At 52.8% G+C, this 26,312-nt stretch overlaps 6 non-coding genes across 6 annotated transcripts; all 6 read right to left on the bottom strand.

Moving 5' to 3' along the window:
• Positions 1-1,326: 1,326 nt before the first annotated feature.
• TRNAN-GUU (transfer RNA asparagine (anticodon GUU)) lies at positions 1,327-1,403 on the bottom strand. The gene has a single exon. It is a non-coding gene; the product is annotated as a tRNA-Asn (tRNA).
• Positions 1,404-3,976: 2,573 nt separating this feature from the next.
• On the bottom strand, positions 3,977-4,051 carry TRNAN-GUU (transfer RNA asparagine (anticodon GUU)). Its single transcript has one exon. It is a non-coding gene; the product is annotated as a tRNA-Asn (tRNA).
• Positions 4,052-7,357: 3,306 nt separating this feature from the next.
• Positions 7,358-7,434, bottom strand: TRNAN-GUU (transfer RNA asparagine (anticodon GUU)). Its single transcript has one exon. It is a non-coding gene; the product is annotated as a tRNA-Asn (tRNA).
• A 10,609-nt stretch (positions 7,435-18,043) lies between these two features.
• TRNAN-GUU (transfer RNA asparagine (anticodon GUU)) lies at positions 18,044-18,120 on the bottom strand. Its single transcript has one exon. It is a non-coding gene; the product is annotated as a tRNA-Asn (tRNA).
• Positions 18,121-20,688: 2,568 nt separating this feature from the next.
• Positions 20,689-20,758, bottom strand: TRNAN-GUU (transfer RNA asparagine (anticodon GUU)). Its single transcript has one exon. It is a non-coding gene; the product is annotated as a tRNA-Asn (tRNA).
• Positions 20,759-25,840: 5,082 nt separating this feature from the next.
• Positions 25,841-25,910, bottom strand: TRNAN-GUU (transfer RNA asparagine (anticodon GUU)). The gene has a single exon. It is a non-coding gene; the product is annotated as a tRNA-Asn (tRNA).
• Between the last annotated feature and the right edge of the window lie 402 nt (positions 25,911-26,312).

The following is a 26,312-nucleotide window of genomic DNA, read 5'->3' as shown; positions in this document are numbered from 1 at the left end:
CACCACCATCGGGTGGGCTCGAACCTCCAACCTTTCAGTTAACAGCCCATCGCGCTAGCCAATTACGCCACGGAGACAGTCCTGCTCCACTCTCACCACCATCAGAACATATCTTAAAGGCTATCAGCCCAAAGAAAAAAAAGCGCCGCACCACCACCGAGTGGGCTCGAACCTCCAACCTTTCGGTTCACAGCCGATCGCGCCAGCCAATTGCGCCACGGAGACAGTCGTGGTCCACCCTCCTCCCCGTCAGAACATTTCTTCAGAGCTATCAGCCCAAAGAAAAAGAAGCGCCGCACCACCACCGGGTGGGCTTGAACCTCCAACTATTCGGTTAACAGCCGGTCGCGCTAGCCAATTGCGCCACGGAGATAGTCGTGCTCCACTTCCACCACCATCAGAACATATCTTCAAAGCTATCAGCGCAAAAAAAAGCAACACACCACTCCCGGGAGAGCTCGAACCTCCAACCTTTCGGTTAACAGCCAATCGCGCTAGCCAATTGCGCCACGGAGACAGTCCTGCTCCACTCTCATCATCGTCAGAACATTTCTTCAGAGCTATCAGCCCAAAGAAAAAAAAGAGCCGCACCACCATCGGGTGGGCTCGAACCTCCAACCTTTCAGTTAACAGCCCATCGCGCTAGATAATTACGCCACGGAGACAGTCCTGCTCCACTCTCACCACCATCAGAACATATCTTAAAGGCTATCAGCCCAAAGAAAAAAAAGCGCCGCACCACCACCGAGTGGTCTCGAACCTCCAACCTTTCGGTTCACAGCCGATCGCGCCAGCCAATTGCGCCACGGAGACAGTCGTGGTCCACCCTCCTCCCCGTCAGAACATTTCTTCAGAGCTATCAGCCCAAAGAAAAAGAAGCGCCGCACCACCACCGGGTGGGCTTGAACCTCCAACTATTCGGTTAACAGCCGGTCGCGCTAGCCAATTGCGCCACGGAGATAGTCGTGCTCCACTTCCACCACCATCAGAACATATCTTCAAAGCTATCAGCGCAAAAAAAAGCAACACACCACTCCCGGGAGAGCTCGAACCTCCAACCTTTCGGTTAACAGCCGATCGCGCTAGCCAATTGCGCCACGGAGACAGTCCTGCTCCACTCTCACCATCGTCAGAACATTTCTTCAGAGCTATCAGCCCAAAGAAAAAAAAGAGCCGCACCACCATCGGGTGGGCTCGAACCTCCAACCTTTCAGTTAACAGCCCATCGCGCTAGCCAATTACGCCACGGAGACAGTCGTGCTCCACTCTCACCACCATCAGAACATATCTTCAAAGCTATAAGGGCAAAGAAAAAAAGCAACACACCACTCCCGGGAGGGTTCGAACCTCCAACCTTTCGGTTAACAGCCGAACGCGCTAGCCGATTGCGCCACGGAGACAGTCGTGCTCCACTCCTACCACCATCAGAACATATCTTCAAAGCTATCAGCGCAAAGAAAAAAGCAACACACCACTCCCGGGAGGGCTTGAACCTCGAACCTGTCGGTTAACAGCCGATCTTGCTAGCCAATTGCGCCACGGAGACAGTCCTGCTCCACTCTCACCACCATCACAACATATCTTCAAAGCACTCAGCCCAAAGAAAAAAAAGCGCCGCACCACCACCGAGTGGGCTCGAACCTCCAACCTTTCGGTTAACAGCCGATCGCGCCAGCCAATTGCGCCACGGAGACAGTCGTGCTCCACTCTCCCCCCCGTCAGAACATTTCTTCAGAGCTATCAGCCCAAAGGAAAAAAAGCGCCGCACCACCACCGAGTGGGCTCGAACCTCCAACCTTTCTGTTAACAGCCGATCACGCTAGCCGATTGCGCCACGGAGACAGTCGTGCTCCACTCCCACCACCATCAGAACATATATTCAAAGCTATCAGCGCAAAAAAAAGCAACACACCACTCCCGGGAGAGCTCGAACCTCCAGCCTTTCGGTTAACAGCCGATCGCGCTAGCCAATTGCGCCACGGAGAGAGTCGTGCTCTTTTCTCACCACCAACAGAACATATCTTCAATGCTATCAGGGCAAAGAAAAAAAAGCGCCGCACCACCACCGGGTGGGCTCGAACCTCCAACCTTTCGGTTAATAGCCCATCGCGCTAGCCAATTGCGCCACGGAGACAGTCGTGCTCCACTCTCACCACCGTCAGAACATTTCTTCAGAGCTATAAGCCCAAAGGAAAAAAAGTGCCGCACCACCACCGGGTGGGTTCGAGCGTCCAACCTTTCGGTTAATAGCCCATTGCGCTAGCCAATTACGCCACGGAGACAGTCGTGCTCCACTCTCACCACCAACAGAACATTTCTTCAGAGCTATCAGCGCAAAGAAAAAAGCAACACACCACTACCGAGAGGGCTTGAACCTCGAACCTTTCGGTTAACAGCCGATCTCGCTAGCCAATTGCGCCACGGAGACAGTCCTGCTCCACTCTCACCACCATCAGAACATATCTTCAAAGGTATCAGCCCAAAGAAAAAAAAGCGCCGCACCACCACCGAGTGGGCTCGAACCTCCAACCTTTCGGTTATCTGCCGAACGTGCTAGCCAATTGCGCCAAGGAGACAGTCGTGCTCCACTCTCACCACCGTCAGAACATTTCTTCAGAGCTATGAGCCAAAAGAAAAAAAGCGCCGCACCACCATCGGGTGGGCTCGAACGTCCAACCTTTCGGTTAACAGCCAATCGCGCTAGCCAATTGTGCCACGGAGACAGTCGTGCTCCACTGTCACCACCGTCAGAACATTTCTTCAGAGCTAACAGCCCAAAGAAAAAAAAGCGCCGCACCACCACCAGGTGGGCTGGAACCTCCAAACTTTCGGTTAACAGCCGATCGCGCTAGCCAATTGCGACATGGAGACAGTCCTGCTCCACTCTCACCACCATCAGAACATATCTTTAAAGCTATCAGCCCAAAGAAAAAAAAAGCAACATACCATTACTGGGTGGACTCGAACCTCCAACTTTTCAGTTAACAGCCCATCGCGCTAGCCAATTGCGCCACGGAGAGAGTCGTGCTCCACTCTCACCACCATCAGAACATATCTTCAAAGCTATCAGCGCAAAGAAAAAAGCAACACACCACTCCCGGTAGGGCTCGAACCTCAAACCTTTCGGTTAACAGCCGATCGCGCTAGCCAATTGCGCCAAGGAGACAGTCATGCTCCACTCTCACCACCGTCAGAACAATTCTTCAGAGCTATCAGCCCAAAGGAAAAAAAGCGCCGCACCACCACCGGGTGGGCTCAAACCTCCAACCTTTTGGTTAACACCCGATCGCGCTAGCCAATTGTGCAACGGAGAGAGTCGTGCTCCACTCTCACCACCACCAGAACATATCTTCAGAGCTATCAACCCAAAGAAAAAAAGCGCCGCACCACCACCGGGTGGGCTCGAACCTCCAACCTTTTGGTTAACAGCCGATCGCGCTAGCCAATTGCGCCACAGAGAGAGTCATGCTCCTTTCTCACCACCAACAGAACATATCTCCAAAGCTATCAGCGCAAAGAAAAAAGCAACACACCACTCCCGGGAGGGCTCGAACCTCCAACATTTCGGTTAACAGCCGATCGCGCTAGCCACTTCCGCATCGCAGACAGTCCGGCTCCACTCTCACCACCGTCAGAACATTTCTTCAGAGCTATCAGCCCAAAGAAAAAAAAGCGCCGCACCACCATCGGGTGGGCTTGAACCTCCAACGTTTCGGTTAACAGCCAATCGCGCTAGCCAATTGCGCCACGGAGACAGTCCTGCTCCACTCTCACCATCGTCAGAACATTTCTTCAGAGCTATCAGCCCAAAGAAAAAAAAGCGCCGCACCACCATCGGGTGGGCTCGAACCTCCAACCTTTCAGTTAACAGCCCATCGCGCTAGCCAATTACGCCACGGAGACAGTCGTGCTCCACTCTCACCACCATCAGAACATATCTTCAAAGCTATAAGGGCAAAGAAAAAAAGCAACACACCAATCCCGGGAGGGTTCGAACCTCCAACCTTTCGGTTAACAGCCGAACGCGCTAGCCGATTGCGCCACGGAGACAGTCGTGCTCCACTCCCACCACCATCAGAACATATCTTCAAAGCTATCAGCGCAAAGAAAAAAGCAACACACCACTCCCGGGAGGGCTTGAACCTCGAACCTGTCGGTTAACAGCCGATCTCGCTAGCCAATTGTGCCACGGAGACAGTCCTGCTCCACTCTCACCACCATTACAACATATCTTCAAAGCACTTAGCCCAAAGAAAAAAAAGCGCCGCACCACCACCGAGTGGGCTCGAACCTCCAACCTTTCGGTTAACAGCCGATCGCGCCAGCCAATTGCGCCACGGAGACAGTCGTGCTCCACTCTCCCCCCCGTCAGAACATTTCTTCAGAGCTATCAGCCCAAAGGAAAAAAAGCGCCGCACCACCACCGAGTGGGCTCGAACCTCCAACCTTTCGGTTAACAGCCGATCACGCTAGCCGATTGCGCCACGGAGACAGTCGTGCTCCTCTCCCACCACCATCAGAACATATATTCAAAGCTATCAGCGCAAAAAAAAGCAACACACCACTCCCGGGAGAGCTCGAACCTCCAGCCTTTTGGTTAACAGCCGATCGCGCTAGCCAATTGCGCCACGGAGAGAGTCGTGCTCTTTTCTCACCACCAACAGAACATATCTTCAATGCTATCAGGGCAAAGAAAAAAAGCGCCGCACCACCACCGGGTTGGCTCGAACCTCCAACCTTTCGGTTAATAGCCCATCGCGCTAGCCAATTGCGCCACGGAGACAGTCGTGCTCCACTCTCACCACCGTCAGAACATTTCTTCAGAGCTATAAGCCCAAAGGAAAAAAAGTGCCGCACCACCACCGGGTGGGTTCAAGCGTCCAACCTTTCGGTTAATAGCCCATTGCGCTAGCCAATTACGCCACGGAGACAGTCGTGCTCCACTCTCACCACCATCAGAACATATCTTCAAAGCTATCAGCGCAAAGAAAAAAGCAACACACCACTCCCGGGAGGGCTCGAACCTCCAACCTTTAGGTTAACAGCCGATCGCGCTAGCCAATTGCGCCAAGGAGACAGTCGTGCTCCACTCTCACCACCGTCAGAACAATTCTCCAGAGCTATCAGCCCAAAGAAAAAAAAGCGCCGCACCACCACCGGGTGGGCTCGAACCTCCAACCTTTTGGTTAACACCCGATCGCGCTAGCCGATTGCGCAACGGAGAAAGTCGTGCTCCACTCTCACCACCAACAGAACATTTCTTCAGAGCTATCAGCGCAAAGAAAAAAGCAACACACCACTACCGAGAGGGCTTGAACCTCGAACCTTTCGGTTAACAGCCGATCTCGCTAGCCAATTGCGCCACGGAGACAGTCGTGCTCCACTCTCACCACCGTCAGAACATTTCTTCAGAGCTAACAGCCCAAAGAAAAAAAAGCGCCGCACCACCACCAGGTGGGCTGGAACCTCCAAACTTTCGGTTAACAGCCGATCGCGCTAGCCAATTGCGCCATGGAGACAGTCCTGCTCCACTCTCACCACCATCAGAACATATCTTTAAAGCTATCAGCCCAAAGAAAAAAAAGCAACATACCATTACTGGGTGGACTCGAACCTCCAACCTTTCAGTTAACAGCCCATCGCGCTAGCCAATTGCGCCACGGAGAGAGTCGTGCTCCAGTCTCACCACCATCAGAACATATCTTCAAAGCTATCAGCGCAAAGAAAAAAGCAACACACCACTCCCGGTAGGGCTCGAACCTCCAACCTTTCGGTTAACAGCCGATCGCGCTAGCCAATTGCGCCAAGGAGACAGTCATGCTCCACTCTCACCACCGTCAGAACAATTCTTCAGAGCTATCAGCCCAAAGGAAAAAAAGCGCCGCACCACCACCGGGTGGGCTCAAACCTCCAACCTTTTGGTTAACACCCGATCGCGCTAGCCAATTGTGCAACGGAGAGAGTCGTGCTCCACTCTCACCACCAACAGAACATATCTTCAAAGCTATCAGCGCAAAGAAAAAAGCAACACACCACTCCCGGGAGGGCTTGAACCTCGAACCTTTCGGTTAACAGCCGATCTCGCTAGCAAATTCCGCCACGGAGACAGTCCTGCTCCACTCTCACCAACATCAGAACATATCCCAAAGGCTATCAGCCCAAAGAAAAAAAAAGCGCCGCACCACCACCGAGTGGGCTCGAACCTCCAACCTTTCGGTTAACAGCCGATCGCGCCAGCCAATTGCGCCACGGAGACAGTCGTGGTCCACCCTCCTCCCCGTCAGAACATTTCTTCAGAGCTATCAGCCCAAAGAAAAAGAAGCGCCGCACAACCACCGGGTGGGCTTGAACCTCCAACTATTCGGTTAACAGCCGATCGCGCTAGCCAATTGCGCCACGGAGATAGTCGTGCTCCACTTCCACCACCATCAGAACATATCTTCAAAGCTATCAGCGCAAAAAAAAGCAACACACCACTCCCGGAAGAGCTCGAACCTCCAACCATTCGGTTAACAGCCAATCGCGCTAGCCAATTGCGCCACGGAGACAGTCCTGCTCCACTCTCATCATCGTCAGAAGATTTCTTCAGAGCTATCAGCCCAAAGAAAAAAAAGAGCCGCACCACCATCGGGTGGGCTCGAACCTCCAACCTTTCAGTTAACAGCCCATCGCGCTAGCCAATTACGCCACGGAGACAGTCCTGCTCCACTCTCACCACCATCAGAACATATCTTAAAGGCTATCAGCCCAAAGAAAAAAAAGCGCCGCACCACCACCAAGTGGGCTCGAACCTCCAACCTTTCGGTTCACAGCCGACCGCGCCAGCCAATTGCGCCACGGAGACAGTCGTGGTCCACCCTCCTCCCCGTCAGAACATTTCTTCAGAGCTATCAGCCCAAAGAAAAAGAAGCGCCGCACCACCACCGGGTGGGCTTGAACCTCCAACTATTCGGTTAACAGCCGGTCGCGCTAGCCAATTGCGCCACGGAGATAGTCGTGCTCCACTTCCACCACCATCAGAACATATCTTCAAAGCTATCAGCGCAAAAAAAAGCAACACACCACTCCCGGGAGAGCTCGAACCTCCAACCTTTCGGTTAACAGCCGATCGCGCTAGCCAATTGCGCCACGGAGACAGTCATGCTCCACTCTCACCATCGTCAGAACATTTCTTCAGAGCTATCAGCCCAAAGAAAAAAAAGCGCCGCACCACCATCGGGTGGGCTCGAACCTCCAACCTTTCAGTTAACAGCCCATCGCGCTAGCCAATTACGCCACGGAGACAGTCGTGCTCCACTCTCACCACCATCAGAACATATCTTCAAAGCTATAAGGGCAAAGAAAAAAAGCAACACACCACTCCCGGGAGGGTTCGAACCTCCAACCTTTCGGTTAACAGCCGAACGCGCTAGCCGATTGCGCCACGGAGACAGTCGTGCTCCACTCCCACCACCATCAGAACATATCTTCAAAGCTATCAGCGCAAAGAAAAAAGCAACACACCACTCCCGGGAGGGCTTGAACCTCGAACCTGTCGGTTAACAGCCGATCTCGCTAGCCAATTGCGCCACGGAGACAGTCCTGCTCCACTCTCACCACCATCACAACATATCTTCAAAGCACTCAGCCCAAAGAAAAAAAAGCGCCGCACCACCACCGAGTGGGCTCGAACCTCCAACCTTTCGGTTAACAGCCGATCGCGCCAGCCAATTGCGCCACGGAGACAGTCGTGCTCCACTCTCCCCCCCGTCAGAACATTTCTTCAGAGCTATCAGCCCAAAGGAAAAAAAGCGCCGCACCACCACCGAGTGGGCTCGAACCTCCAACCTTTCGGTTAACAGCCGATCACGCTAGCCGATTGCGCCACGGAGACAGTCGTGCTCCACTCCCACCACCATCAGAACATATATTCAAAGCTATCAGCGCAAAAAAAAGCAACACACCACTCCCGGGAGAGCTCGAACCTCCAGCCTTTCGGTTAACAGCCGATCGCGCTAGCCAATTGCGCCACGGAGAGAGTCGTGCTCTTTTCTCACCACCAACAGAACATATCTTCAATGCTATCAGGGCAAAGAAAAAAAAGCGCCGCACCACCACCGGGTGGGCTCGAACCTCCAACCTTTCGGTTAATAGCCCATCGCGCTAGCCAATTGCGCCACGGAGACAGTCGTGCTCCACTCTCACCACCGTCAGAACATTTCTTCAGAGCTATAAGCCCAAAGGAAAAAAAGTGCCGCACCACCACCGGGTGGGTTCGAGCATCCAACCTTTCGGTTAATAGCCCATTGCGCTAGCCAATTACGCCACGGAGACAGTCGTGCTCCACTCTCACCACCATCAGAACATATCTTCAAAGCTATCAGCGCAAAGAAAAAAGCAACACACCACTCCCGGGAGGGCTCGAACCTCCAACCTTTAGGTTAACAGCCGATCGCGCTAGCCAATTGCGCCAAGGAGACAGTCGTGCTCCACTCTCACCACCGTCACAACAATTCTCCAGAGCTATCAGCCCAAAGAAAAAAAAGCGCCGCACCACCACCGGGTGGGCTCGAACCTCCAACCTTTTGGTTAACACCCGATCGCGCTAGCCGATTGCGCAACGGAGAAAGTCGTGCTCCACTCTCACCACCAACAGAACATTTCTTCAGAGCTATCAGCGCAAAGAAAAAAGCAACACACCACTACCGAGAGGGCTTGAACCTCGAACCTTTCGGTTAACAGCCGATCTCGCTAGCCAATTGCGCCACGGAGACAGTCGTGCTCCACTCTCACCACCGTCAGAACATTTCTTCAGAGCTAACAGCCCAAAGAAAAAAAAAGCGCCGCACCACCACCAGGTGGGCTGGAACCTCCAAACTTTCGGTTAACAGCCGATCGCGCTAGCCAATTGCGCCATGGAGACAGTCCTGCTCCACTCTCACCACCATCAGAACATATCTTTAAAGCTATCAGCCCAAAGAAAAAAAAAGCAACATACCATTACTGGGTGGACTCGAACCTCCAACCTTTCAGTTAACAGCCCATTGCGCTAGCCAATTGCGCCACGGAGAGAGTCGTGCTCCAGTCTCACCACCATCAGAACATATCTTCAAAGCTATCAGCGCAAAGAAAAAAGCAACACACCACTCCCGGTAGGGCTCGAACCTCCAACCTTTCGGTTAACAGCCGATCGCGCTAGCCAATTGCGCCAAGGAGACAGTCATGCTCCACTCTCACCACCGTCAGAACAATTCTTCAGAGCTATCAGCCCAAAGGAAAAAAAGCGCCGCACCACCACCGGGTGGGCTCAAACCTCCAACCTTTTGGTTAACACCCGATCGCGCTAGCCAATTGTGCAACGGAGAGAGTCGTGCTCCACTCTCACCACCAACAGAACATATCTTCAAAGCTATCAGCGCAAAGAAAAAAGCAACACACCACTCCCGGGAGGGCTTGAACCTCGAACCTTTCGGTTAACAGCCGATCTCGCTAGCAAATTCCGCCACGGAGACAGTCCTGCTCCACTCTCACCAACATCAGAACATATCCCAAAGGCTATCAGCCCAAAGAAAAAAAAAGCGCCGCACCACCACCGAGTGGGCTCGAACCTCCAACCTTTCGGTTAACAGCCGATCGCGCCAGCCAATTGCGCCACGGAGACAGTCGTGGTCCACCCTCCTCCCCGTCAGAACATTTCTTCAGAGCTATCAGCCCAAAGAAAAAGAAGCGCCGCACAACCACCGGGTGGGCTTGAACCTCCAACTATTCGGTTAACAGCCGATCGCGCTAGCCAATTGCGCCACGGAGATAGTCGTGCTCCACTTCCACCACCATCAGAACATATCTTCAAAGCTATCAGCGCAAAAAAAAGCAACACACCACTCCCGGGAGAGCTCGAACCTCCAACCATTCGGTTAACAGCCAATCGCGCTAGCCAATTGCGCCACGGAGACAGTCCTGCTCCACTCTCATCATCGTCAGAAGATTTCTTCAGAGCTATCAGCCCAAAGAAAAAAAAAGAGCCGCACCACCATCGGGTGGGCTCGAACCTCCAACCTTTCAGTTAACAGCCCATCGCGCTAGCCAATTACGCCACGGAGACAGTCCTGCTCCACTCTCACCACCATCAGAACATATCTTAAAGGCTATCAGCCCAAAGAAAAAAAAAGCGCCGCACCACCACCAAGTGGGCTCGAACCTCCAACCTTTCGGTTCACAGCCGATCGCGCCAGCCAATTGCGCCACGGAGACAGTCGTGGTCCACCCTCCTCCCCGTCAGAACATTTCTTCAGAGCTATCAGCCCAAAGAAAAAGAAGCGCCGCACCACCACCGGGTGGGCTCGAACCTCCAACTATTCGGTTAACAGCCGGTCGCGCTAGCCAATTGCGCCACGGAGATAGTCGTGCTCCACTTCCACCACCATCAGAACATATCTTCAAAGCTATCAGCGCAAAAAAAAGCAACACACCACTCCCGGGAGAGCTCGAACCTCCAACCTTTCGGTTAACAGCCGATCGCGCTAGCCAATTGCGCCACGGAGACAGTCATGCTCCACTCTCACCATCGTCAGAACATTTCTTCAGAGCTATCAGCCCAAAGAAAAAAAAGCGCCGCACCACCATCGGGTGGGCTCGAACCTCCAACCTTTCAGTTAACAGCCCATCGCGCTAGCCAATTACGCCACGGAGACAGTCGTGCTCCACTCTCACCACCATCAGAACATATCTTCAAAGCTATAAGGGCAAAGAAAAAAAGCAACACACCACTCCCGGGAGGGCTCGAACCTCCAACCTTTCGGTTAACAGCCGAACGCGCTAGCCGATTGCGCCCCGGAGACAGTCGTGCTCCACTCCCCTATACCCTATAATAGTGCTTGTGTAACATGGCATCGTATAATGTTTGCTTTCTTTGACATTTTTTTCATTGCTTTTTTTTACGAGTAAAACATACAACATTTCACTCGTCAGTGTTTCCCTTGTGCACTAAAACTCGTGCTTTTCGCATACCCAGTGTTGTAAACGTTGTATAATCATGTTGTAATACTTTGGTAGCCGTTTAGCAACGTGTGCATTGTTTCATGATTGGCCGCACGCTGTTTTCTTTTGTTTTTTGTTGTTTTTCTCTCTATGTGGTTTGCTTATTTTATGTAAACCTGAAACTGATGTAATTTTGATGCATTTTCTTTTTATTTATTGAAGTTTTGAAAATCGACGTCAAATTGTTTTTTCATGTTTTGTGCTCTGCTGATTCTGTAATGCCAAGTGAAAAGGGGTAGGAGCCTCGTCAAGCTGCTAATATAGCAGCTTTTTGCTCCTATCCTTGCGTTTTCTTTTTCGCAACTCTGTGAAGAAAATGCTCAATAAAACTGAAACTGAAAAAACTGAAACTGAAACTCCCACCACCATCAGAACATATCTTCAAAGCTATCAGCGCAAAGAAAAAAGCAACACACCACTCCCGGGAGGGCTTGAACCTCGAACCTGTCGGTTAACAGCCGATCTCGCTAGCCAATTGCGCCACGGAGACAGTCCTGCTCCACTCTCACCACCATCACAACATATCTTCAAAGCACTCAGCCCAAAGAAAAAAAAGCGCCGCACCACCACCGAGTGGGCTCGAACCTCCAACCTTTCGGTTAACAGCCGATCGCGCCAGCCAATTGCGCCACGGAGACAGTCGTGCTCCACTCTCCCCCCCGTCAGAACATTTCTTCAGAGCTATCAGCCCAAAGGAAAAAAAGCGCCGCACCACCACCGAGTGGGCTCGAACCTCCAACCTTTCGGTTAACAGCCGATCACGCTAGCCGATTGCGCCACGGAGACAGTCGTGCTCCACTCCCACCACCATCAGAACATATATTCAAAGCTATCAGCGCAAAAAAAAGCAACACACCACTCCCGGGAGAGCTCGAACCTCCAGCCTTTCGGTTAACAGCCGATCGCGCTAGCCAATTGCGCCACGGAGAGAGTCGTGCTCTTTTCTCACCACCAACAGAACATATCTTCAATGCTATCAGGGCAAAGAAAAAAAAGCGCCGCACCACCACCGGGTGGGCTCGAACCTCCAACCTTTCGGTTAATAGCCCATCGCGCTAGCCAATTGCGCCACGGAGACAGTCGTGCTCCACTCTCACCACCGTCAGAACATTTCTTCAGAGCTATAAGCCCAAAGGAAAAAAAGTGCCGCACCACCACCGGGTGGGTTCGAGCGTCCAACCTTTCGGTTAATAGCCCATTGCGCTAGCCAATTACGCCACGGAGACAGTCGTGCTCCACTCTCACCACCATCAGAACATATCTTCAAAGCTATCAGCGCAAAGAAAAGAGCAACACACCACTCCCGGGAGGGCTCGAACCTCCAACCTTTAGGTTAACAGCCGATCGCGTTAGCCAATTGCGCCAAGGAGACAGTCGTGCTCCACTCTCACCACCGTCAGAACAATTCTCCAGAGCTATCAGCCCAAAGAAAAAAAAGCACCGCACCACCACCGAGTGGGCTCGAACCTCCAACCTTTCGGTTATCTGCCGAACGTGCTAGCCCATTGCGCCAAGGAGACAGTCGTGCTCCACTCTCACCACCGTCAGAACATTTCTTCAGAGCTATGAGCCAAAAGAAAAAAAGCGCCGCACCACCATCGGGTGGGCTCGAACCTCCAACCTTTCGGTTAACAGCCAATCGCGCTAGCCAATTGTGCCACGGAGACAGTCGTGCTCCACTCTCACCACCGTCAGAACATTTCTTCAGAGCTAACAGCCCAAAGAAAAAAAAGCGCCGCACCACCACCAGGTGGGCTGGAACCTCCAAACTTTCGGTTAACAGCCGATCGCGCTAGCCAATTGCGCCATGGAGACAGTCCTGCTCCACTCTCACCACCATCAGAACATATCTTTAAAGCTATCAGCCCAAAGAAAAAAAAAAGCAACATACCATTACTGGGTGGACTCGAACCTCCAACCTTTCAGTTAACAGCCCATTGCGCTAGCCAATTGCGCCACGGAGAGAGTCGTGCTCCACTCTCACCACCATCAGAACATATCTTCAAAGCTATCAGCGCAAAGAAAAAAGCAACACACCACTCCCGGTAGGGCTCGAACCTCCAACCTTTCGGTTAACAGCCGATCGCGCTAGCCAATTGCGCCAAGGAGACAGTCATGCTCCACTCTCACCACCGTCAGAACAATTCTTCAGAGCTATCAGCCCAAAGGAAAAAAAAGCGCCGCACCACCACCGGGTGGGCTCAAACCTCCAACCTTTTGGTTAACACCCGATCGCGCTAGCCAATTGTGCAACGGAGAGAGTCGTGCTCCACTCTCACCACCAACAGAACATATCTTCAAAGCTATCAGCGCAAAGAAAAAAGCAACACACCACTCCCGGGAGGGCTTGAACCTCGAACCTTTCGGTTAACAGCCGATCTCGCTAGCCAATTCCGCCACGGAGACAGTCCTGCTCCACTCTCACCAACATCAGAACATATCTTAAAGGCTATCAGCCCAAAGAAAAAAAAAGCGCCGCACCACCACCGAGTGGGCTCGAACCTCCAACCTTTCGGTTAACAGCCGATCGCGCCAGCCAATTGCGCCACTAGGACAGTCGTGGTCCACCCTCCTCCCCGTCAGAACATTTCTTCAGAGCTATCAGCCCAAAGAAAAAGAAGCGCCGCACAACCACCGGGTGGGCTTGAACCTCCAACTATTCGGTTAACAGCCGATCGCGCTAGCCAATTGCGCCACGGAGATAGTCGTGCTCCACTTCCACCACCATCAGAACATATCTTCAAAGCTATCAGCGCAAAAAAAAGCAACACACCATTCCCGGGAGAGCTCGAACCTCCAACCTTTCGGTTAACAGCCAATCGCGCTAGCCAATTGCGCCACGGAGACAGTCGTGCTCCACTCCCACCACCATCAGAACATATCTTCAAAGCTATCAGCGCAAAGAAAAAAGCAACACACCACTCCCGGGAGAGCTCGAACCTCCAACCTTTCAGTTAACAGCCCATAGCGCTAGCCAATTACGCCACGGAGACAGTCGTGCTCCACTCTCACCACCATCAGAACATATCTTCAAAGCTATAAGGGCAAAGAAAAAAAGCAACACACCACTCCCGGGAGAGCTCGAACCTCCAACCTTTCGGTTAACTGCCGAACGTGCTAGCCGATTGCGCCAAGGAGACAGTCATGCTCCACTTCCACCACCATCAGAACATATCTTCAAAGCTATCAGCGCAAAAAAAAGCAACACACCACTCCCGGGAGAGCTCGAACCTCCAACCTTTCGGTTAACTGCCGAACGTGCTAGCCGATTGCGCCAAGGAGACAGTCATGCTCCACTCTCACCACCGTCAGAACATTTCTTCAGAGCTATCAGCCAAAAGAAAAAAGCACCGCACCACCTTCGGGTGGGCTCGAACCTCCAACCTTTCGGTTAACAGCCAATCGCGCTAGCCAATTGTGCCACGGAGACAGTCGTGCTCCACTCTCACCACCGTCAGAACATTTCTTCAGAGCTATCAGCCCAAAGAAAAAAAAGCGCTGCACCACCACCGAGTGGGCTCGAACCTCCAACCTTTCGGTTAATAGCCCATCGCGCTAGCCAATTACGCCACGGAGACAGTCGTGCTCCACTCTCACCACCATCAGAACATATCTTCAAAGCTATCAGCGCAAAGAAAAAAGCAACACACCACTCCCGGGAGAGCTCGAACCTCCAACCTTTCGGTTAACAGATGATCGCGCTAGCCAATTGCGCCACGGAGACCGTCCTGCTCCACTCTCACCACCGTCAGAACATTTCTTCAGAGCTATCAGCCCAAAGGAAAAAAGCGCCGCACCACCACCGGGTGGGCTCGAACCTCCAACCTTTTGGTTAACAGCCGATCGTGCTTGCCAATTGCGCCACGGAGAGAGTCGTGCTCCTTTCTCACCACCAACAGAACATATCTTCAAAGCTATCAGGGCAAAGAAAAAAAAGCGCCGCACCACCACCGGGTGGGCTCGAACCTCCAACCTTTCGGTTAATAGCCCATCGCGCCAGCCAATTGCGCCACGGAGACAGTCGTGCTCCACTCTCACCACCGTCAGAACATTTCTTCAGAGCTATAAGCCCAAAGGAAAAAAAGTGCCGCACCACCACCGGGTGGGTTCGAGCGTCCAACCTTTCGGTTAATAGCCCATCGCGCTAGCCAATTACGCCACGGAGACAGTCGTGCTCCACTCTCACCACCATCAGAACATATCTTCAAAGCTATCAGCGCAAAGAAAAAAGCAACACACCACTCCCGGGAGGGCTCGAACCTCCAACCTTTCGGTTAACAGCCGATCGCGCTAGCCAATTGCGCCAAGGAGACAGTCATGCTCCACTCTCACCACCGTGAGAACATTTCTCCAGAGCTATCAGCCCAAAGAAAAAGAAGCGCCGCACCACCTTCGGGTAGGCTCGAACCTCCAACCTTTCGGTTAACAGCCCATCGCGCTAGCCAATTGCGCCACGGAGACAGTCCTGCTCCACTCTCACTACCGTCAGAACATTTCTTCAGAGCTATCAGCCCAAAGGAAAAAAGCGCCGCACCACCACCGGGTGGGCTTGAACCTCCAACCTTTTCGTTAACAGCCGATCGCGCTAGCCAATTGCGCCACGGAGAGAGTCGTGCTCCTTTCTCACCACCAACAGAACATATCTTCAAAGCTATCAGCGCAAAGAAAAAAGAACACACCACTCCCGGGAGGGCTTGAACCTCGAAGCTTTCGGTTAACAGCCGATCGCGCTAGCCAATTGCGCCGCGGAGACAGTCATGCTCCACTCTCACCACCATCAGAACAAAAGCTATAAGCGCAAAGAAAAAAGCAACACACCACTCCCGAGAGGGCTCGAACCTCCAACTTTTCTGTTAACAGCCGATCGCGCTAGCAAATTGCGCCACGGAGACAGTCCTGCTCCACTCTCACCACCATCAGAACATATATTCAAAGCTATCAGACGAAAGAAAAAAAAGCGCCGCACCACCACCGGGTGGGCTCGAACCTGCAACCTTTCGGTTAACAGCCGATCGCGCTAGAGAATCGCGTAACGGAGAGAGTCCCGCTCCACTCTCACCACCACCAGAACATATCTTCAGAGCTATCAGCCCAAAGAAAAAAAGCGCCGCACCACCACCGGGTGGGCTCAAACCTCCAACCTTTTGGTTAACAGCCGATCGCGCTAGCCAATTGCGCCACAGAGAGAGTCGTGCTCCTTTCTCACCACCAACAGAACATATCTCCAAAGCTATCAGCGCAAAGAAAAAAGCAACACACCACTCCCGGGAGGGCTCGAACCTCCAACATTTCGGTTAACAGCCGATCGCGCTAGCCACTTCCGCATCGGAGACAGTCCGGCTCCACTCTCACCACCGTCAGAACATTTCTTCAGAGCTATCAGCCCAAAGAAAAAAAAGCGCCGCACCACCATCGGGTGGGCTCGAACCTCCAACGTTTCGGTTAATAGCCAATCGCGCTAGCCAATTGCGCCACGGAGACAGTCGTGCTCCACTCTCACCACCGTCAGAACATTTCTTCAGAGCTATGAGCCCCCCAAAAAAAAGCGCCGCACCACCACCGGGTGGGCTCGAACCTCCAACCTTTCGGTTAACAGCCGATCGCGCTAGCCAATTGCGCCATGGAGACAGTCCTGTTCCACTCTCACCACCATCAGAACATATCTTCAAAGCTATCAGCCCAAAGAAAAAAAAGCAACACACCACTCCTGGGAGGGCTCGAACCTCCAACCTTTCAGTTAACAGCCCATCGCGCTAGCCAATTGCGCCACGGAGACAGTCGGGCTCCACTGTCACCACCATCACAACATATCTTCAAAGCTATCAGCCCAAAGAAAAAAAAGCACCACACCACCACCGCGTGGGCTCGAACCTCCAACCTTTCGGTTACCAGCCGATCGCGCTAGCCGATTGCGCCACGGAGACAGTCTTGCTCCACTCTCACCACCATCAGAACATATCTTCAAAGCTATCAGCCCAAAGAAAAAAAAGCAACACACCACTCCCGGGAGGGCTCGAACCTCCAACCTTTCAGTTAACAGCCGATCGCGCTAGCCAATCGCGCCACGGAGACAGTCATGCTCCACTCTCAGCACCGTCAGAACATTTCTTCAGAGCTATCAGCCCAAAGGAAAAAAAGCACCGCACCACCACCGGGTGGGCTCAAACCTCCAACCTTTTGGTTAGCACCCGATCGCGCTAGCCAATTGCGCAATGGAGAGAGTCGTGCTCCACTGTCACCACCAACAGAACATATCTTCAAAGCTACCAGCGCAAAGAAAAAAGCAACACACATCTCCCGGGAGGGCTTGAACCTCGAACCTTTCGGTTAACAGCCGATCTCGCTAGCCAATTGCGCCACGGAGACAGTCCTGCTCCACTCTCACCATCGTCAGAACATTTCTTCAGAGCTATCAGCCCAAAGAAAAAAAAGCGCCGCACCACCATCGGGTGGGCTCGAACCTCCAACCTTTCGGTTAACAGCCGATCGCGCCAGCCAATTGCGCCACGGAGACAGTCGTGGTCCACCCTCCTCCCCGTCAGAACATTTCTTCAGAGCTATCAGCCCAAAGAAAAAGAAGCGCCGCACCACCACCGGGTGGGCTTGAACCTCCAACTATTCGGTTAACAGCCGATCGCGCTAGCCAATTGCGCCACGGAGATAGTCGTGCTCCACTTCCACCACCATCAGAACATATCTTCAAAGCTATCAGCGCAAAAAAAGCAACACACCACTCCCGGGAGAGCTCGAACCTCCAACCTTTCGGTTAACAGCCGATCGCGCTAGCAAAATTGCGCCACGGAGACAGTCCTGCTCCACTCTCACCATCGTCAGAACATTTCTTCAGAGCTATCAGCCCAAAGAAAAAAAAGCGCCGCACCACCATCGGGTGGGCTCGAACCTCCAACCTTTCAGTTAACAGCCCATCGCGCTAGCCAATTACGCCACGGAGACAGTCGTGCTCCACTCTCACCACCATCAGAACATATCTTCAAAGCTATAAGGGCAAAGAAAAAAAGCAACACACCACTCCCGGGAGGGCTCGAACCTCCAACCTTTCGGTTAACAGCCGAACGCGCTAGCCGATTGCGCCACGGAGACAGTCGTGCTCCACTCCCACCACCATCAGAACATATCTTCAAAGCTATCAGCGCAAAGAAAAAAGCAACACACCACTCCCGGGAGGGCTTGAACCTCGAACCTGTCGGTTAACAGCCGATCTCGCTAGCCAATTGCGCCACGGAGACAGTCCTGCTCCACTCTCACCACCATCACAACATATCTTCAAAGCACTCAGCCCAAAGAAAAAAAAGCGCCGCACCACCACCGAGTGGGCTCGAACCTCCAACCTTTCGGTTAACAGCCGATCGCGCCAGCCAATTGCGCCACGGAGACAGTCGTGCTCCACTCTCCCCCCCGTCAGAACATTTCTTCAGAGCTATCAGCCCAAAGGAAAAAAAGCGCCGCACCACCACCGAGTGGGCTCGAACCTCCAACCTTTCGGTTAACAGCCGATCACGCTAGCCGATTGCGCCACGGAGACAGTCGTGCTCCACTCCCACCACCATCAGAACATATATTCAAAGCTATCAGCGCAAAAAAAAGCAACACACCACTCCCGGGAGAGCTCGAACCTCCAGCCTTTCGGTTAACAGCCGATCGCGCTAGCCAATTGCGCCACGGAGAGAGTCGTGCTCTTTTCTCACCACCAACAGAACATATCTTCAATGCTATCAGGGCAAAGAAAAAAAAGCGCCGCACCACCACCGGGTGGGCTTGAACCTCCAACCTTTCGGTTAATAGCCCATCGCGCTAGCCAATTGCGCCACGGAGACAGTCGTGCTCCACTCTCACACTGTCAGAACATTTCTTCAGAGCTATAAGCCCAAAGGAAAAAAAGTGCCGCACCACCACCGGGTGGGTTCGAGCGTCCAACCTTTCGGTTAATAGCCCATTGCGCTAGCCAATTACGCCACGGAGACAGTCGTGCTCCACTCTCACCACCATCAGAACATATCTTCAAAGCTATCAGCGCAAAGAAAAAAGCAACACACCACTCCCGGGAGGGTTCGAACCTCCAACCTTTAGGTTAACAGCCGATCGCGCTAGCCAATTGCGCCAAGGAGACAGTCGTGCTCCACTCTCACCACCGTCAGAACAATTCTCCAGAGCTATCAGCCCAAAGAAAAAAAAGCGCCACACCACGACCGGGTGGGCTCGAACCTCCAACCTTTTGGTTATCACCCGATCGCGCTAGCCGATTGCGCAACGGAGAAAGTCGTGCTCCACTCTCACCACCAACAGAACATTCCTTCAGAGCTATCAGCGCAAAGAAAAAAGCAACACACCACTCCCGGGAGGGCTTGATCCTCGAACCTTTCGGTTAACAGCCGATCTCGCCAGCCAATTGCGCCACGGAGACAGTCGTGCTCCACTCTCACCACCATCAGAACATATCTTCAAAGGTATCAGCCCAAAGAAAAAAAAGCGCCGCACCACCACCGAGTGGGCTCGAACCTCCAACCTTTCGGTTATCTGCCGAACGTGCTAGCCAATTGCGCCAAGGAGGCAGTCCTGCTCCACTCTCACCACCATCAGAACATATCTTTAAAGCTATCAGCCCAAAGAAAAAAAAGCAACATACCATTACTGGGTGGGCTCGAACCTCCAACCTTTCAGTTAACAGCCCATCGCGCTAGCCCATTGCGCCACGGAGAGAGTCGTGCTCCACTTTCACCACCATCAGAACATATCTTCAAAGCTATCAGCGCAAAGAAAAAAGCAACGCACCACTCCCGGTAGGGCTCGAACCTCCAACATTTCGGTTAACAGCCGATCGCGCTAGCCAATTGCGCCAAGGAGACAGTCATGCTCCACTCTCACCACCGTCAGAACAATTCTTCAGAGCTATCAGCCCAAAGGAAAAAAAGCGCCGCACCACCACCGGGTGGGCTCAAACCTCCAACCATTTGGTTAACACCCGATCGCGCTAGCCAATTGTGCAACGGAGAGAGTCGTGCTCCACTCTCACCACCAACAGAACATATCTTCAAAGCTATCAGCGCAAAGAAAAAAGCAACACACCACTCCCGGGAGGGCTTGAACCTCGAACCTTTCGGTTAACAGCCGATCTCGCTAGCCAATTCCGCCACGGAGACAGTCCTGCTCCACTCTCACCAACATCAGAACATATCTTAAAGGCTATCAGCCCAAAGAAAAAAAAAGCGCCGCACCACCACCGAGTGGGCTCGAACCTCCAACCTTTCGGTTAACAGCCGATCGCGCCAGCCAATTGCGCCACGGAGACAGTCGTGGTCCACCCTCCTCCCCGTCAGAACATTTCTTCAGAGCTATCAGCCCAAAGAAAAAGAAGCGCCGCACAACCACCGGGTGGGCTTGAACCTCCAACTATTCGGTTAACAGCCGATCGCGCTAGCCAATTGCGCCACAGAGATATTCGTGCTCCACTTCCACCACCATCAGAACATATCTTCAAAGCTATCAGCGCAAAAAAAAGCAACACACCACTCCCGGGAGAGCTCGAACCTCCAACCTTTCAGTTAACAGCCCATCGCGCTAGCCAATTACGCCACGGAGACAGTCGTGCTCCACTCTCACCACCATCAGAACATATCTTCAAAGCTATAAGGGCAAAGAAAAAAAGCAACACACCACTCCCGGGAGGGCTCGAACCTCCAACCTTTCGGTTAACAGCCGAACGCGCTAGCCAATTGCGCCACGCAGACAGTCGTGCTCCACTCCCACCACCATCAGAACATATCTTCAAAGCTATCAGCGCAAAGAAAAAAGCAACACACCACTCCCGGAAGAGCTCGAACCTCCAACCTTTCAGTTAACAGCCCATAGCGCTAGCCAATTGCGCCACGGAGACAGTCGTGCTCCACTCTCACCACCATCACAACATATCTTCAAAGCTATCAGCCCAAAGGAAAAAAAGCACCGCACCACCACCGGGTGGGCTTGAACCTCCAACTATTCGGTTAACAGCCGATCGCGCTAGCCAATTGCGCCACGGAGATAGTCGTGCTCAACTTCCACCACCATCAGAACATATCTTCAAAGCTATCAGCGCAAAAAAAAGCAACACACCACTCCCGGGAGAGCTCGAACCTCCAACCTTTCGGTTAACTGCCGAACGTGCTAGCCGATTGCGCCAAGGAGACATGCATGCTCCACTCTCACCACCGTCAGAACATTTCTTCAGAGCTATCAGCCAAAAGAAAAAAGCGCCGCACCACCTTCGGGTGGGCTCGAACTTCCAACCTTTCGGTTAACAGCCAATCGCGCTAGCCAATTGTGCCACGGAGACAGTCGTGCTCCACTCTCACCACCGTCAGAACATTTCTTCAGAGCTATCAGCCCAAAGAAAATAAAGCGCTGCACCACCACCGAGTGGGCTCGAACCTCCAACCTTTCGGTTAACAGCCGATCGCGCTAGCCGATTGTGCCATGGAGACAGTCGTGCTCCACTCCCACCACCATCAGAACATATCTTCAAAGCTATCAGCGCAAAGAAAAAAGCAACACACCACTCCCGGGAGGGCTTGAACCTCGAACCTGTCGGTTAACAGCCGATCTCGCTAGCCAATTGCGCCACGGAGACAGTCCTGCTCCACTCTCACCACCATCACAACATATCTTCAAAGCTATCAGCCCAAAGAAAAAAAAGCGCCGCACCACCACCGAGTGGGCTCGAACCTCCAACCTTTCGGTTAACAGCCGATCGCGCCAGCCAATTGCGCCACGGAGACAGTCGTGCTCCACTCTCCCCCCCGTCACAACATTTCTTCAGAGCTATCAGCCCAAAGAAAAAAAAGCGCCGCACCACCACCGAGTGGGCTCGAACCTTCAACCTTTCGGTTAACAGCAGATCGAGCTAGCCGATTGCGCCACGGAGACAGTCGTGCTCCACTCCCACCACCATCAGAACATATATTCAAAGCTATCAGCGCAAAAAAAAGCAACACACCACTCCCGGGAGAGCTCGAACCTCCAGCCTTTTGGTTAACAGCGGATCGCGCTAGCCAATTGCGCCACGGAGACAGTCCTGCTCCACTCTCAACACCGTCAGAACATTTCTTCAGAGCTATCAGCCCAGAGAAAAAGAAGCGCCGCACCACCTTCGGGTGGGCTCGAACCTCCAACCTTTCGGTTAACAGCCAATCGCGCTAGCCAATTGTGCCACGGAGACAGTCGTGCTCCACTCTCACCACCGTCAGAACATTTCTTCAGAGCTATCAGCCCAAAGAAAAAAAAGCAACACACCACTCCCGGGAGGGCTTGAACCTCGAACCTTTCGGTTAACAGCCGATCTCGCTAGCCAATTGCGCCACGGAGACAGTCCTGCTCCACTCTCACCACCATCAGAACATATCTTCAAAGGTATCAGCCCAAAGAAAAAAAAGCGCCGCACCACCACCGAGTGGGCTCGAACCTCCAACCTTTCGGTTGTCTGCCGAACGTGCTAGCCAATTGCGCCAAGGAGACAGTCGTGCTCCACTCTCACCACCGTCAGAACATTTCTTCAGAGCTATGAGCCAAAAGAAAAAAAGCGCCGCACCACCATCGGGTGGGCTCGAACCTCCAACCTTTCGGTTAACAGCCAATCGCGCTAGCCAATTGTGCCACAGAGACAGTCGTGCTCCACTCTCACCACCGTCAGAACATTTCTTCAGAGTTAACAGCCCAAAGAAAAAAAAGCGCCGCACCACCACCAGGTGGGCTCGAACCTCCAAACTTTCGGTTAACAGCCGATCGCGCTAGCCAATTGCGCCAGGGAGACAGTCCTGCTCCACTCTCACCACCATCAGAACATATCTTTAAAGCTATCAGCCCAAAGAAAAAAAAAGCAACATACCATTACTGGGTGGGCTCGACCCTCCAACCTTTCAGTTAACAGCCCATCGCGCTAGCCAATTGCGCCTCGGAGAGAGTCGTGCTCCACTCTCACCACCATCAGAACGTATCTTCAAAGCTATCAGCGCAAAGAAAAAAGCAACGCACCACTCCCGGTAGGGCTCGAACCTCCAACCTTTCGGTTAACAGCCGATCGCGCTAGCCAATTGCGCCAAGGAGACAGTCATGCTCCACTCTCACCACCGTCAGAACAATTCTTCAGAGCTATCAGCCCAAAGGAAATAAAGCGCCGCACCACCACCGGGTGGGCTCAAACCTCCCACCTTTTGGTTAACACCCGATCATGCTAGCCAATTGTGCAACGGAGAGAGTCGTGCTCCACTCTCACCACCAACAGAACATATCTTCAAAGCTATCAGCGCAAAGAAAAAAGCAACACACCACTCCCGGGAGGGCTTGAACCTCGAACCTTTCCGTTAACAGCCGATCTCGCTAGCCAATTCCGCCACGGAGACAGTCCTGCTCCACTCTCACCAACATCAGAACATATCTTAAAGGCTATCAGCCCAAAGAAAAAAAAAGCGCCGCACCACCACCGAGTGGGCTCGAACCTCCAACCTTTCGGTTAACAGCCGATCGCGCCAGCCAATTGCGCCACGGAGACAGTCGTGGTCCACCCTCCTCCCCGTCAGAACATTTCTTCAGAGCTATCAGCCCAAAGAAAAAAGAAGCGCCGCACAACCACCGGGTGGGCTTGAACCTCCAACTATTCGGTTAACAGCCGATCGCGCTAGCCAATTGCGCCACGGAGATAGTCGTGCTCCACTTCCACCACCATCAGAACATATCTTCAAAGCTATCAGCGCAAAAAAAGCAACACACCACTCCCGGGAGAGCTCGAACCTCCAGCCTTTCGGTTAACAGCCGATCGCGCTAGCCAATTGTGCCACGGAGACAGTCCCGCTCCACTCTCACCATCGTCAGAACATTTCTTCAGAGCTATCAGCCCAAAGAAAAAAAAGAGCCGCACCACCATCGGGTAGGCTCGAACCTCCAACCTTTCAGTTAACAGCCCATCGCGGTAGCCAATTGCGCCACGGAGACAGTCGTGCTCCACTCTCACCACCGTCAGAACATTTCTTCAGAGCTATAAGCCCAAAGGAAAAAAAGTGCCGCACCACCACCGGGTGGGTTCGAGCGTCCAACCTTTCGGTTAATAGCCCATTGCGCTAGCCAATTACGCCACGGAGACAGTCGTGCTCCACTCTCACCACCAACAGAACATATCTTCAAAGCTATCAGCGCAAAGAAAAAAGCAACACACCACTCCCGGGAGGGCTCGAACCTCCAACCTTTAGGTTAACAGCCGATCGCGCTAGCCAATTGCGCCAAGGAGACAGTCGTGCTCCACTCTCACCACCGTCAGAACAATTCTCCAGAGCTATCAGCCCAAAGAAAAAAAAGCGCCGCACCACCACCGGGTGGGCTCGAACCTCCAACCTTTTGGTTAACACCCGATCGCGCTAGCCGATTGCGCAACGGAGAAAGTCGTGCTCCACTCTCACCACCAACAGAACATTTCTTCAGAGCTATCAGCGCAAAGAAAAAAGCAACACACCACTCCCGGGAGGGCTTGAACCTCGAACCTTTCGGTTAACAGCCGATCTCGCTAGCCAATTGCGCCACGGAGACAGTCCTGCTCCACTCTCACCACCATCAGAACATATCTTCAAAGGTATCAGCCCAAAGAAAAAAAAGCGCCGCACCACCACCGAGTGGGCTCGAACCTCCAACCTTTCGGTTATCTGCCGAACGTGCTAGCCAATTGCGCCAAGGAGACAGTCGTGTTCCACTCTCACCACCGTCAGAACATTTCTTCAGAGCTATGAGCCAAAAGAAAAAAAGCGCCGCACCACCATCGGGTGGGCTCGAACCTCCAACCTTTTGGTTAACAGCCAATCGCGCTAGCCAATTGTGCCACGGAGACAGTCGTGCTCCACTCTCACCACCGTCAGAACATTTCTTCAGAGCTAACAGCCCAAAGAAAAAAAAGCGCCGCACCACCACCAGGTGGGCTCGAACCTCCAAACTTTCGGTTAACAGCCGATCGCGCTAGCCAATTGCGCCATGGAGACAGTCCTGCTCCACTCTCACCACCATCAGAACATATCTTTAAAGCTATCAGCCCAAAGAAAAAAAAGCAACATACCATTACTGGGTGGGCTCGAACCTCCAACCTTTCAGTTAACAGCCCATCGCGCTAGCCAATTGCGCCACGGAGAGAGTCGTGCTCCACTCTCACCACCATCAGAACATATCTTCAAAGCTATCAGCGCAAAGAAAAAAGCAACGCACCGTTCCCGGTAGGGCTCGAACCTCCAACCTTTCGGTTAACAGCCGATCGCGCTAGCCAATTGCGCCAAGGAGACAGTCATGCTCCACTCTCACCACCGTCAAAACAATTCTTCAGAGCTATCAGCCCAAAGAAAAAAAAGCGCCGCACCACCACCGGGTGGGCTCAAACCTCCAACCATTTGGTTTAACACCCGATCGCGCTAGCCAATTGTGCAACGGAGAGAGTCGTGCTCCACTCTCACCACCAACAGAACATATCTTCAAAGCTATCAGCGCAAAGAAAAAAGCAACACACCACTCCCGGGAGGGCTTGAACCTCGAACCTTTCGGTTAACAGCCGATCTCGCTAGCCAATTCCGCCACGGAGACAGTCCTGCTCCACTCTCACCAACATCAGAACATATCTTAAAGGCTATCAGCCCAAAGAAAAAAAAAAGCGCCGCACCACCACCGAGTGGGCTCGAACCTCCAACCTTTCGGTTAACAGCCGATCGCGCCAGCCAATTGCGCCACGGAGACAGTCGTGCTCCACTCTCACCACCATCAGAACATATCTTCAAAGCTATAAGGGCAAAGAAAAAAAGCAACACACCACTCCCGGGAGGGCTCGAACCTCCAACCTTTCGGTTAACAGCCGAACGCGCTAGCCAATTGCGCCACGCAGACAGTCGTGCTCCACTCCCACCACCATCAGAACATATCTTCAAAGCTATCAGCGCAAAGAAAAAAGCAACACACCACTCCCGGAAGAGCTCGAACCTCCAACCTTTCAGTTAACAGCCCATAGCGCTAGCCAATTGTCCCACGGAGACAGTCGTGCTCCACTCTCACCACCATCACAACATATCTTCAAAGCTATCAGCCCAAAGGAAAAAAAGCACCGCACCACCACCGGGTGGGCTTGAACCTCCAACTATTCGGTTAACAGCCGATCGCGCTAGCCAATTGCGCCACGGAGATAGTCGTGCTCAACTTCCACCACCATCAGAACATATCTTCAAAGCTATCAGCGCAAAAAAAAGCAACACACCACTCCCGGGAGAGCTCGAACCTCCAACCTTTCG

The sequence above is a fragment of the Rhipicephalus microplus genome, unplaced genomic scaffold (genome assembly GCF_043290135.1).
Source record: "Rhipicephalus microplus isolate Deutch F79 unplaced genomic scaffold, USDA_Rmic scaffold_88, whole genome shotgun sequence".
NCBI classification, from domain to species: domain Eukaryota; kingdom Metazoa; phylum Arthropoda; class Arachnida; order Ixodida; family Ixodidae; genus Rhipicephalus; species Rhipicephalus microplus.
Note: the sequence above shows the minus strand (reverse complement) of the source record. Positions and strands in the feature narration are given on the sequence as shown.